At 34.6% G+C, this 15,092-nt stretch overlaps 1 protein-coding gene across 1 annotated transcript in view; it reads right to left on the bottom strand.

Annotated features, from left to right (window-relative positions):
- The window catches only part of Apoltp (Apolipoprotein lipid transfer particle), a 31,535-nt gene extending 16,813 nt beyond the window's left edge, over positions 1-14,722 (bottom strand). Inside the window, exon 1 of the mRNA XM_018003469.2 lies at positions 14,568-14,722. The gene's annotated coding sequence lies outside the window, so the exon portion shown is untranslated. The remainder of the gene's footprint in view (positions 1-14,567) is intronic.
- Positions 14,723-15,092: the final 370 nt, after the last annotated feature.

A 15,092-nucleotide genomic window follows, 5' to 3' on the forward strand; every position in this document is an offset into this window, starting at 1 on the left:
CGATTGACGCCAACTGTTGGTTTGCATTTGCATTTGATTTTAGAGCATGAAAAAGAATTGTTAACGGTTGTTTTGCACATTGCCTGGCTCGCTCGCTCTCACCCGCTCACTCACCGCTCTCCCCTTCTGTTATTTTGTTTTACTCTTTGCACTTTGCAAAGCATATAAATCGCAGCTACATTTGTGGTTTCTTCTTTTGCGTGGTGCTTCATTCTGGACCCGCTCCCGTATTTTACTGGCTGCTGTTGGGTATTTGCTGACAATGATTGCTCGACTGCAAGAAACAGCAAAAGCACTTAACACTATTTTTTTTTTTGCGCTCGCGAGCATCGGGTGCATGTGACCTGCATTTGCACGCATTCACACACACGCACACATGAAAGTACTCTCATACTCATGCAAACATACAATTGAGATCTGTATGCTTGAGTATGTGTGGTGTGTGCGCATATCAATTCTTCGTGATTTGAAGTGGTTTTAGCTAGCCCGTCAAAATGTTTGTGTGCGGCTGCCACAAATTGAATTGCAATGGTCTAGCGTTTACTTGAAGGGTAAATAATGATTATGAATCGTGCCGCTGAGGGATTTGTCGCTTAATTGAGTTAATAATTTTCAACTTTGGATTCAATAACACGAAGCGCAAGAAACAAAAAGATTCACTGCAGCAAGGGTTGCCAGATGGCTTCAATTGAGCAAAGTAAGTGGCAAGTGCTTAATGATGCTTTAATATTAAATACAAATTTAGCTAAATGCAAACGGGAATTTCCATATATGCATAAATTTCTGTTTTCATAATCAGAGTTACGCAGCTTTCATATCTCTTATATTTGATTTATTGAATTGAAATATATATAAATTCTATTATCTGCTGTGCTGATCAATGTCATTGCAGCATACAAATTTTTGACAATCAGCGTACCATGTGCACATGCGCCAGTGTTGGAAATATCGCTAATTGACGCAAATCATTTAGCGATTGGTCAACACTTGTCATGATTTGGAAATTAATTGTGAAATGTGTAGAAGTGCGCGTCGGCTTTGCTTATTTTCTCTTTTTCCTTTTTTTTTCAAGTGCAAATTGTGAAATGAAGTGAAAGTAAGTGGTATTTGTAAATATCGCCATGTTCAGTGTAAAAGTGAAGTGCTGCAACAATGAAATTCAATTGCAAAAAAAAGTTAGCAGAAGAAGTGCTTGCGGCAAGTAATAAATGTAGTTAATTACAGGCACTAACCTGTAGTTAGTGTTACAGGCCACAGAGTTAATTTGCGTGCGTGTGCGTGTTCGTATGTGTGTGCACACTATAAATCTCATTGTCGAATCTATTTGATTATCTGCGCGCACGTTAGCGACCTCCGCCGAGTTTATCCTGTCTGCTGCTCTGCCCAAAGCTCATAATCGGCTTTGCTGCACAGCTATTGCAAAATTCATAAATCTCATGTATGGAAAAACAGCGGAGCTCTATGACTCTAATTCGCCTATGGCGTCGCTGTTGCTTTGGCATACAACAAGCATGAAAACGCAGAAAAGGAAGAAGCAGAACAATTACAAGTCACTTAGGCTTAGTACGCTGCACGCTGATTTCACATGCAAAATATAAGAGGTGAGTCATATTGATATAATTATTTATTTAATATAATATAATATAACTATTTAATTGTTTCATTTCAATATATTTTTATTTTTTGTATTTATATACAAATATTCATTTTATTGAAAATTTTCAGAATAATAATATATTTTTTTTTTTTAGCTCACTGATTATCTTTTTCCTTAAAACACTATTTTTTTTTTTTTTTTTTTTTTTTTTTTTTTTATATATATATATATATTTTTTTTTTTTCTTAACGCGAGCACGTAAACAAATTTAAATTTAACTTGAATAAACCGCTTGTTATCTAATGCCTAACGAACTTTGACCATCTTTATGTAACCAAGACTTCAAAAATTTCGTTTGGCTGGCTAAGAACTAAAAGCAGAAGCTCCAATGCCATTTGTTTTCATATTTGGCCATACCCAATGCAATATTGGGAATACTCATACATGCACACATAAATATATATCTTGGTGTGTATACATGTATCTTCCGGGTAGGGCAAACATTTTTGTACAAAATGCAATTTTCAAGTGAAGGTGAAGTTGAGTTAAGAGCTCTTTGTATGCTGCTTCAGGGAGCGGAGCGCAAGGATGCTGCAGCCAAGTTCACGTAGGTAGAAACTTAAGCAGATTGTTAGCGAGCAGAAAAACAAGAAAAACTTAGAAATATGTGGTTTGCAACGAATTTAATAATACGCTATGCACAATATTTAGATTTTATATGAGAAAATGTTTATTCATATATAATTTCTACCGGAATCAATCTCTCTAAATTTATTAAACATTTTAAATAGTTTTAAATAGAGAATCAAAAAGTAACTAAATAGATTTCCAATTATTGCCATGAGCTTGAATAAATATTTTTTCAAATTTAGTTTGGGAAATACAAACATATTGGTTTGTTATTTTAATTAGATAGACACAAAATTAAAAAGCTTAAAACTTATTAAACTCACATATTTTTCTATTTATAATTTTTCTGTTAAAACAAAATTAGATTTTAAACTTCTAAAAAAGAAACGTTCGTTTTCGTAAAATTGATTTTGCACATTCCTTTGTCGCTTAACTGTACCTATGGCAGAGTATGAGAAATGTATAAATTTAATACGAGCATAAATTCTCAACTAAATGCAATTACGTTTGTTGCCAGCGTAGCGCAGGGGGCAGCTCCATATAGTGCATGGTAAAGGCTTAAGGATGGAACATTCTGGGTGGTGGTGCGGGGCGTTTGTAAGTCGTGAACTGCAAATCTAATAACAAAGCTAGCAGGGGAAGTTAAAGAGGGACATAGAGAAAGAGAGAGAGAGGGGGGGGGGGAAGAAAGAGGAAGATGGAGATGGAGATGGAAAGTTGTTGCATATGCAAAAGGCATCAACTGAGAGAGCTTTGAGCATTTGCTGCTACCAATCAAATTGTTGTTCATGGTGGGAAATAGTGACTGCTATAAACATTTACCGTGCACAGTGAGTGCCATATGTCCATGTACATGTCTACCTTTACAATTATTGAAACTTTCACAGCAACAGCAACAACAATTCGAACAACAACAGGTCAACAAAGACAACCAAACGCTAAGTCCCTGTAGCCACTTTATCGACTGCAACAGGGAAACTCAAAATTCAAAACAGAGAGAGAGAGAGAGAGGGCGAGAAAGAGAGAGAAAGAAACACGAAAAAATAGTTACCAATATGCGTTTGCAACGGCTTCTATTACTTTTTCAGCAAAAAAAAACAAGATGAAATTTGTTATGTTCTCTTGCTTGCGTGAGCAAATTGTTGTCGTTGTTGTTGTTGTTGCCAGGCCATTGTTTTTCTTGGTTCAGCAGGCTTTCAGGCTGCCTGGCAGTCTGGTAGTCTGGCCATCACCTACCTAGCCTGGCTGGCCCTAATGGCATCCAAATGGGCGCCATGTTTCGTCATTGCCTTCACATTCCTCCCACCCGTTGCCACCGCCGCCTGTTCAACACGTGCCAGCATTCTGCTGCTTTTTTTTCGAGCCATGTTCGATAAAGACAAAGGCATGTGAGGGGCTGTGGGCGTGGGAGCTGCACCGCCTGCTGCAGATGCTGAATGCGTTTGCCGCCTGGGCGAGAAATTGCAAAATTGAAAATTATGTGCAGCACTTGAAAAATGGCTAATAAACGAGATTAAAATTGCCAGCGGCATGATTTTCAGTTACTGCACTTCGATGGCAAAGCTGCAGCAGCATGCGTTCAGATTATGGCCGCAATCGACAACATGTTGTCGATTACGCCCAAAAGGAATGCCGAAATTGCTTTTCTTATGAGTGAAGCAGGTGCATGTTTCAGACTGGAGAAAATAAAGGAAAAATAATAATTTTGCTTAGAGGGTTTTTTTTAAATGAAAAAGTAAATATATATAAATTAGTAATTTCATTAAAAGATTGTGTTTGTATAACTTTTGCTTTTTCAAGTTTTGAGTCTTTAAGAAAACTTAAATATGATACAGCCCCTTAATTGAAATTAAATTGAATTAAAAATATTTAATTATTATTATAAATTTAAATTAAATTTTAAGTAATATAATATATTTACAGCATTCAATATTCATATGTATTTAAAGTTGTAAATATATTCTCAGTAAATTAAACATACAACACGCATTTCTTTGTACTTTCACATATTTTAAATCTTTCACATAAGCTGAAAATAATTTCCTCCTTGCTTTAAACGGAATTAATTCCTTGCATTGCCTGCATAACTTGCAGCATACTCAACCAACTTGCAACAGTTTCTGCTCATAAGTCGCTTGCTTTAAATGCTTTAGAGTTGCAGCAGCAACATGTGCATATGTGTCCGTACTTATGTATGTATATATATATATGTATATCAATTAGATGCCATTTAAAAAGTCTGGAAACTTGGCTAACGTAAAACACAAGTTTTAAGCTGCGGCTGGTCTGAGCGTGCCAGCCAGCTAAAGTTCGGGTCATCATTTCTAATTTTTTTTTTTTAATTACACTGCTGTAAAAGCCAAGTAAACCCGAAAGTGTGGCGACAAAGACTAAACGCAACTAAACACAGTTTCGCGTTACAAGGGTATGACTAAGGTATGTCCGGGCTGTAACTTCGAAATGATGCATCAAAATATTATGGATTATATAAATATTTCATAACAAATAAAATTATATATAGAAATATATATTAAATATATATATAATTTAGTAGAAAAACATAGGTATTTATATACATATGCGTAAAAAGTAGTTCAGAAAGAGTTCATAGTTTTTTGCATATTCATAAACTTAAAAAAAAGTCTATAAAACGAAAAACACATTTTTGCATTACATATAATTGGTGAAGGCTGAATATGATAAATACATGTATGCAAAATATATATTTATATAACTATATATGGATTTTTTTTTTAAATCTCTAGAGAAAGTTGACGAAGAAATATTCAAGTTTTACATTTTGTTATATTTTATTTTATTTTATTTATTTTTTTTTCTATAATATAAATTCTTGCACATTTACATTATGGCATTTGTAATCATGAACATGGAAGTTAAATAAATAACATAGGACCTCAAATATAAGACATTTCGAATTTTAAAGTTCGCAAATATTAGATACTTCAATGATACGTACATACTCACAACATCAACATACCCTTTGCCGCAAGCAATGGCAATGGGTATGCCAGCCAACAAAAATCTAAGTAGCCTAAGAACTGCGGCCAACACATAACAGCAGCGCAGCAACAGGGCTAAAAGGCGGAAAGGCAGGCGGTTAGTGCGAACGACTTAAGCCACATAAAACCCGGCATAGAGCCAGGCCAAAGGCAGTCAGACAAACTGGCAGAGCCCGCAGAGAATTGGCCGAGCTAGCTAGCTGGCTGGAGCTGGTTGTGGAAAAAAAAAAAAAATGCAAAAAAAGTGCACGCTAAATGCTTGGCAACACCTTCTATCGCCTCCGATGGGAATGGTAGCCGTATACTTTTTACTTCTCAAATAAATTTACATAATTCTACATTTATTTTTTGGTCCCTTAACTTGGGTCCGATCGCGCTGTTGCAGCGCCGTTGCAAAGGGTATGGTAAGTGAGTAAGTGAGCATTGCCGAATTATGCAAATGTTTGCCACTGCACAACAGTGCGTATGCGTATTGATTTGAGCAGTAAATGTTGCAGTGGGGCCAGGGCGGGGACGTAAGTTAAGGATGGGGTTGGGCAACAATTCTCTTGCCACAAGTCACTGCCACAGCCCGGAGCAATGAACTATGCGAAACTTTTGTGCACAGACATGCGGAATCATCCATTCATTTGATAATTATACTGCCAAGCTTGCGTGTGTGTGTGTGAGTGTGAGTGTGTTTAGTGCACAAGCACTTACATATAATTTAAGGGAAGCTGCGTGTTGGGGCTTATAATGTAAGCCGGCCAATGTGTTTGCCTTAAGCTGCTGAATTCGTGTCCAGCATTTGTGCTAAGGCAAAACACTCCAAAAATTTAACATTTGTTTATAATCATTTGTGCACACTGCATATTTATTTACCTGAATAAATTCGTATTCCCTAGATAAGACTTAATTGGCTTTTGTTGTCTTTATTAAACTCTCAAATATTAGATTCATAGTTATAGCACAGAGCGTCCTCAAACAGCTCAAGCGTGAATAGCTAAAAAACTATTTCAACTAATATATAAAGTCTCAATGCAGCTGAATGGCCAGGAATTCCATAATTTAGAAAATTTAAAGACAAAAGCCAACTTTTGCTGTGTAATCGAGTGATAATTTCTGTTTGCATTTGAAAGTACAAATTTAAGTTAGATTAGTTATGCTTTTTTACACATCGTTTACTCGAATGTGGAGCTGCCAAGGAAAGTGCCATGAGAATATAAAATATAAAATAAGTCATATAGAGCATAAAGTTTACACAATATATAAATTAATCCTATTACAAAAAAATATATTTTCAAAAATATATAAATAAACTCTAAATTATATTCCTATACTAGCTGGCCCGGCAAACGTTGCATTGCCCTCTATATTATATCTAGGTAAAAAATTGTTGAAAGCTATGTTGTTCAGGCTGGGATACACTGATAAATTTATTAATCGGATTTTCATTCAAGCACCTTGTTGTAAACGACATTCTTCGTTTTTTGGTCGGGTGCAAGAACAAATAATGCGGATCGTTTGCCAACACGTGAGCATGCCACGTACAATTGACCATGAGAAAAACACGCATTTTCTAGATTGAGGCCTCAAATAGTCAAAGATTGGCCCTGTGACTTGTTGATCGTCATGGCGAAGGCAAGACGAAGTGGGAATTGAATTCGTTTAAATTCAAAGGGCATATCTGTTGAGCTCATCGGAATCCTAGGAATAAGAACTTCCTCATCTTTAAATTTTCCTTTGAGTATCAACGCGTGAATCACATTGCTCATCAGTTTTCTTATCACCAAACGCGTTCCATTGCACAGTTTTGGTTGGTTTAAATTTCTAAGCATGCAAATCATGGAGAATTGCTCTTTTCATAGCTGTGTTCATTTCTTGACGCCGGTCAAGTTGTTCTTCCATATTGCCCATGAAGTATATTTGCAAGAATTTTTGCTGTGCATCTTCAATAGGTTGCAATGATCCAATGCGATGGCAAATCTGGCCTTGAATCTTTAAATTCAAAGCCATAGTTATAGTTATATTTACAAACACTATTTACAGAAATCTAACAAACTACATTATTCAAAATTTTTTTTTGGCAGTCATAGAAAATAAAATTTTTAACGTAAATTACCTTAAATATCCGTCTCCAATATTTTCCGCCCCAAATTATGTCATTTGGAAACAGGCATTGTATTTTTGAGTGTTCGCTAGAAAATGTCGTGATTCTAGTGTTTCGCCATAAAGCAGGGAACGCAATGGCTATGGTGACCGCTAATGGCAATGTCACTTTACCACTAAGGCAGCACAAACCGGGCGTTTCACCAGCAAACTTCAATGCGCCACAATGCTGGCAAACAACGTCCATTGGACCAATGCAAACTAAACGATTCAAGCTGTAATCAATGGTGCAATCATATCGAAACGCTGCTCGATTCAAATCAATCCTTGAACCATTTCTTATTGCCATTTCACGGGCTGCCTCTCTTTGAGAAGCACGAATTAAGGCCCTTCTTCCCTGGGTACTAACGCGGAGCCTTTCTCGGGCGATTTCTCGCTCTTCGTCAGATAATTGACTCGCGCTATTCCGTTGCCTAATTGCATTATGGGTCCGCCGGGAAAGATTAGATCTTCTAGGACGCGGCATTTTTATTAATAGTAATACTGCCCTCGCACAAAACCATATAAAACAATCGAGAAATATAAATATAAATAATTTACACAAATTTATGTTTGAGACAAACAAATACCTGAACTTTCGAGATATTTAGCTTTTGTAAAAGTCCAAAAATACAATTTTTAATAATTAACTTTTTTTTTTTAATTTCGAATTTTGAATTTTGAATTTTTTATTTATTTTTGATTGTTAGGTTTTAATCTTTTGATTTTTTTTTTTAATTTTTGCAGATTTTTGATTTGAAATATTTATAAAGTTTAAAAGTCCGAAAATATAAAAAGCCAAAAATACACTTTTTAATAATTACCTTTTTTTTTTTTTTAATTTCGAATTTTTAATTTTTTATTTATTTTTTGAACAGTCAGGTTTTAATCTTTTGATTTTTTGCAGATTTTTGATTTGAAATATTTTTCCTTTTGATTTGAAAATTTTTTTTTTTTTTTTTTTTTTTTTTTGAATAGTCAGGTCTGCTCGAGGTCAGGAGACCGTAGACTGACTGACTACATTTGTTTATTTACTTCTACACTATTGTCAAAACTGTCACTGTTACCAAGCCTACTGGGTATAAAAAAAATTTGAACATTTGGGGAAAAAACCGCGTTTTTCAAGTATTCGGCAAATTTTTTCAGTATTTTTAAGACCCTATACTAAACTCGTTGCGGAGACAAATCCAACAAATCAAAAACCATGAAAATTGGTTCAGCCCAAATCAAGTTATAAGCAGTCTTCACTTTTACACAACTTTCTTTTATATATATAGATAATATTCTACTAGCTCTTTTCCATTTTTACCACTTTATTAATAAACTTTATATATTTTATGAATTGAATGTTAAATAAATATTTAATATATCGCAAATAAATTATGTTGTAGAAAATTAGAAAATTTATGCAAATTTGAGACATTTGCAAATAAATTTCTTCAAAATGTTCTCCCATACAAAAATTCCATAATTTGTTTAATATTTATATATGCAAGCTTTGGCTTGTTATTCATTTCATGTTTGCTCAATTTTATGGTTAATTTAATAATAATATTGTTATTTGGTATTTCGGCACGATTGAAATTTGCATAAGTATTGAATATATGGGAAAATGGGACGTGACATATTTAAGCTTTTGATGCATAACATTTGTTGTTTATTGGCAAATTTATTTAAATGTTATTTAAAAGTGGCATAGATTAATTCCACAATTTTTGGTATATTACACTTAAAATGCTTTAAAAAAAATATTATATTATATTAAATTTAATTACATTTGTCATATATAAAATGTAAATTTTCTTTAAATATATATTCTTGATAAAGTGCAGCGCACTAGCAAAAAATTGTATCTAATCAACGAATACTCCAATTTGAATGAAATCAATTTTTATACCCTGAACCCATTGAAAATGGAAAATCAGGGTATAATGGTTTTGTGAAAAGTATGTAACAGACAGAAGGAATCATCGCAGACCCCCGTCAGTCCGACTGTCCGTATGTTTGAACGCGTCGATCTCAGAAGATATAAGAGCTAGAGACTGAAATTTTTTTTCCTATCGATAACTTGTCCCGTTATTTTTTTATCGATTAAAACATTATCGAGAACCAGTAATGAATTTATATCTCCTACATCTTTAAAGGTAACATCTCCAAATTTTATATGTATACTTATATGCATTTTATCCAATTTCGGTTTTTGTCAAAATTTACCCTCCACCTCTAATTCACCCCCTCACCACCACATTTGTAAAAGGCGTATTTCATATACTAGGAACTTGTGCTTTGACAAATACATGCATATCTATGTTATATTCATAATCTAATAGTTTCATGAAGATAGTCCATCCACAAGAAAAGTTATTAAGCAATTAAGTTCCCATAGTAAGCCAACACTGCAGCCAATGCGTGTTTATGCGTGCGTACGTATGTCTGTGTGTGTGCGTGTATGTGTGCATATTGGAGTAATTATTGAAATATCAGTTGCTGGAAGGGTTCAGGGGATCTCGTAGTCGAGCAGTCTCGACTAAAGCTTTCTTACTTGTCTTTTATGAAAAAATTAATTAGCTATGACGAGGAAAACTTTCTTTCTTTTTAATAAAATTTATAAAATTAAAAAAAAAAAAAAAAAAAAAACGTTTGGAACAATGTGAGACTTTTTTGATTCAGTTGACTAGGGTTAAGGGTTGAAAAAATAATGATTAAAATTAATTCAACTTTATTTAAACGTCTTTTAATCACATCCGTATATAAGAAACTCGTCCTAATCTTCTTTCTACTCTTATAATTTTACAAAATACATGATCAATAATAATTTAAAAAGACATTTACTAAACCCTAAATATGTTTTATAGAAGCGCCGCAACCAAGAGACAGCTGTTCGTTCATTCCCGCCGATTATATTTAGACTTGAGCCTAGTCAAAGGACATCGCATTGTCTCCTTAACTTATGTTTTGCTTAAGCCGTTTCCTTAAATCAAACATGACACAAATCGTTTCACACTAAGCCCACAGCTTAGCTAGTTCTTCGTTGAGTTCGCAGCCAAATCCATCACTCCATCACAGTGCCCCCAAGGTAAGGTAAGGTAAGGTGTGCTGCCTGCTTCAGCTAAATATGTTGGCACGTGTCTGCACGCCCTAAAAACCCCTTCGGGTTAAAGTAGATTGATGCGCTTGGCACAAGACAATATTGTCCACACAAAGCAAACGAAAAGAAATGAAAGAATCCCCCATAGTAACTGCAGCACTTGAATTCGAGTTGATTTGAGCTCAGCCACAACAAGTGTGCAAATTTGGTTCTTGAATAAAATTCAATAATTGTCTTTAGCTTTAATGTGAACAGACGCAGATGGCGGAAATGTGAAAATTGGAAAATGGTGCGGACGCTTTACCTGGGGCGTTGCTTTTACCTGCTTTCAGAATAGCATCTTTGACTGTTTTACATTTGTCACTTTCCCACACCCACACACACACCCTACAAAAACTAAACCCACTCAAACTGTCTTCATGCATATGCAACATTTTTTCTCAAACGACGCTGTTTGAAATGCAATTTTTGAACGAAACAATCATACGCGGCGTGGAGCACGGGCAAATAAGAAAAATACAACAACAAAAAAGTAACACCACCTGAGTAGGTGCCAGGAAAAAGGAAGTCTGCTGTCTTTTACTTGGATTCCGTTGTCTTTTGCACCACTTCAGCGCATTTTTTTTTGTTTTTTTTTTTTTTTTTTTTTTTTTTTTTGGGAAGTTAAGCAAAGTGAACGACTTGCAGTTAGTTGGCTTGCCTTGAACAAATGTTGCACACGTACATGCACCTACACACGCACATACACATACATATGCTGATATACTGATATATATGTATACACAGCATAGTGTGTCTTCTGCAGTTGACAGCAGCTTAAGCGGGTGCGAAGAATTTTGGGCAATAACTATCTTATGCGCCACTAACAGCCATAACTTATCCAGAACACGTGCATATGTGTAAAGTGTGTGGTACTAGCATCTGAAATTTAATTGTGCTGCAAATTTATTTATAAAAGCGAGAAACTAAAGGTGTGCTCCATCGACTCTATCGAGTTATAAATTCAATTCAAAATGAAGTGTTATTGAAAACTGTAGAGGTATAGAATATAATGAACTGTATATAAAAAGGTATTAGAGAGGAATAACATATTTTTGCATTCAAGAGATTTTTACTATTTTCCATGAATGTTTTCGTAATTTAATTTAAATACTTTTACTATATTTATATTTATTAATAATAATATTTTGTTTAAATATAAATATTTGTTTTTAATATAAATGAATAAATAATCAAAATTGTGAAGATATAGAGGATAATAATTTATTTGCATATATATACTATATAGTGTATTATAGAATACATTATATATTAATAGTATAATATATATTGAATATTCAAAGAAGAAGTTTTTGCAAATATGAATAATTAATTTGTATAAAAGCTATTCTAATAGAAGAATCTAGTTCTATTAGAAATTCTTATCTCTCATTTGGTCAATTTCATATACTATATATATATTGTTTTTCAACTTTAACATTTAATTTCATATAAATAATGAACTGTGTTCTTTATCAGTAATACTATAAATTCACTTCCCAATTTAAATTTAGAAAAGAATTCAAATCATTCTGATGTGTATTCATTCACTGAGCATCCTATCATATAAAGGTTAATAATCTATTAAAATTGAAAAAGAAATGTTTCATAATCTTTCGAGTAAGTGCCAAGGCTGTTATAGCCCTATATACCCCTAATATTGCAATGATTACTTTCTCAAATGTTTTTGTTTGAATTCGATATTTACAACAAAATATACATTTGCAAAAAAAAAAAAAAATAAATAAATAATAATAATAATAATAATAATAATAAATAAATTAATAAAATGTAATAATAAAAATAAAAATGAAAAAGAAAATACATAATTTTCATTTTAAATTTTAGCAAAATCATTTGAATGGCTGCCAAGGGCAACAATTTTTTGTTCTTGTTTGGTTATCAACTTCATATTTCATATTTTATATGCAGAATATTTGTGTAATCTAATTAAATAGTTTTTGTGTTGATGTGTCTTTCACTTAGCTGCTTTGCTTCCATTTCAACTTTGGGGGCAATTGCGACCCGCTTATCAGTTTAGTCGTTAGCACGTTTTGCAATTATTATTTAATTTAATTTGTGAATTTAAAATACAAATTCAATTAAAATGTTGCATTTTATTATTTTGCTTAGTTTTGCATAGTTATTTTTGTTGGCTTGAAGCACAATTAAACAAAACATCAAGTGGCAATAGATTTTAGCATAGGAATGTTGTTAGATAGTATTGAAGAGCACTCAATTTGAGCTTTCTCCCTCACTCTGTCATCTCTCTTTCTCGTCGTCTCTTTCACAGTTGCTTATCAAATAGAATACACAGAAGAGAGAGAGAGAGTGAGTGAGTAGAGACATGCGATAATTTTATATATTTTAAAAACTTTTATAGAAATTAGAGAGCTGCATGGCAGCACTCATAACCTAGCAAAATTGAGTCCACTTGAATTGAGACTGAGTGAGTGAGTGAGGGAATACAAACTAGTTGATAGAATGTGAGTTCGTATGGACTCAATGCCTCATATCTCACTCCATTAAGTAAAAAGGATGAGAATAAATAAGACGTAAATAGGAATACATCATTTAACCGAAGCATACAGGCGTCGAGGCACTTGAGTTTCTGCATGCATATATCTTCGTGTCAACACTTCGTATTTGCTCGGCTCCGTCGCTTGAGGGTTGAGGAGTGAAAAAATCTAATGCCAAAATCAGTGCGCTGCGAGCGGTCAAGCAGAAAGCACGCATTTTAATATGAGGCCTGGTTGCGCACTTATTTTTTCTTATTTTCCTTCTTTCTCTCTGCTTTTTCCATTTAGAGAGTATATCGAACTTTTGAAAGGGTTTGCCTTGCTCATGCATGTTAGTGTTTTCATGTCATTATGTTATGTTTCGATCTATCCATAATCTTATTAAATTTTATATTAATTAATTATAATACAAAGTATCTAATTAAGCATTCAGAGAGAGTATTTTCTAAGGCTAGAAACTTGATTACTGAAAAACGCTGTTTACTAGCCACGAATCCAGATCACTTAAATAAAATTATGTTTCTCAATTCTAATATGAACTAAACAAATAAATATATTGTATTACAAAATTACATAGTCTTTCGTTTGTTTGTTATTTATGAGAAGGGTATGAAACCATTCGTACGCATAAAGAATGTGTTGTCGCTACGAAATTGCAACGCTAAATTTGCCGTGTGTCAGCCGTCTGGTTTGCACACACACAATTACATTGCCCTTCGTGTTTTCCTTTTTTTTTTTTTTTCGTTGCTGGCAGCGCAGCAACTCATACACTCGGCAAAGCAACTCATATACTCAGACTCAAACTTATTTATTCTTTTTCGCTCAATACAATATTGTGCATCCAAGTCATATACGAGCGCACTCACACACTCATACAATTTTCGTTTTGCGCTCGGTGCCACTCATCTCAATATGAGCATTGTTAATTCGAAGTCGTTTTTTCGGCACTCATGCAGCTCTCTAATAGAAATATTTTCCGCTTTCAATGTTGAACTTTTGAACTTTCTTATCAGCTGCTGATTGAATCGAGCGCTGAACACGTTCAATTTTTGTAGAATTTCATTCGATTTCACATGTGGCCGAGTTTTTCCAATAATTTAAGGTTATTTTTTTGCGAAATTCTGTTTTTTGTTCATATTCATTTTCACGTTGAAAGTTTTTCATAATTTTGGAGTTATGCTTGTGGCTTTAATAGATTTTGTTTCCCACATTTTTTTTTTTTTCATTCTGCTTTCACACTCGTTAGGCCGTTTTTTTGCGCACAGTTTTACACGATTTAACACATTTGAATGCATTTTGGCTTTGGCCAAAAAGCGCAACGCATTAATGGGCTCTGAAAGCACTTCCGGTGCGTTAAACACGCGATTGCCAACAGGGAAAGAAACAGAGACAGAAAGCGAAAGAGACAGAGACTGCCGCCATTTTGAGTGACTCGACTCGGCTTAGCTTGGCCTTAGGCAGCTAACAATGCGACGGCGCAACAGGATAAAATACAAGGCGACACACGCATACACCATACAAGTGCAACACTACAAAATTATCCTTACTTCCGGTTAGCACGGCACAAAACCCTGATCGACTCTCGGCTTTATTCAGTGTGGAACTAACGTCCGCTTTGCACGAAGCGGAAAACACGAATGAGCTGCTGTTTGTCTGCTGCTGATGCTGGCAGCTACAATCTGTGTCCGTGCTCGACTCGTGTTGAGCCCGACGAACAGACTTACGCACACACCCATACCCACACCCATACACTCACACTCACACTCATACAATGCGGATTTGAAGTCTCGTTCTCAGTTGGGCTCGGCTGCCATAGCTGTAGATAGATATGGTCGCTGTCGCTGTCCATTCCCTAGCATCTTTGTCGGTTTCGGTTTACACGGCGAATGGCGAATGGCGAATGCAATGAGTCGTCGCTTGAATGAAAACAGAATGTGAATGAAAATTGCCGCGCGTATATCACAATGCCCGCCGTCAGTAAGGAAGCAAACCAGCAAGCAAGCCCAAACGCACGCATGCCAAGTGCCATGACATTCTAATGGCTGTCAGGCTGTATTATCAACGGCACTATC

This window comes from Drosophila arizonae, chromosome 3, assembly GCF_054131065.1.
Source record: "Drosophila arizonae isolate 15081-1271.41 chromosome 3, UAZ_ARI_1.0, whole genome shotgun sequence".
Lineage (NCBI taxonomy): Eukaryota > Metazoa > Arthropoda > Insecta > Diptera > Drosophilidae > Drosophila > Drosophila arizonae.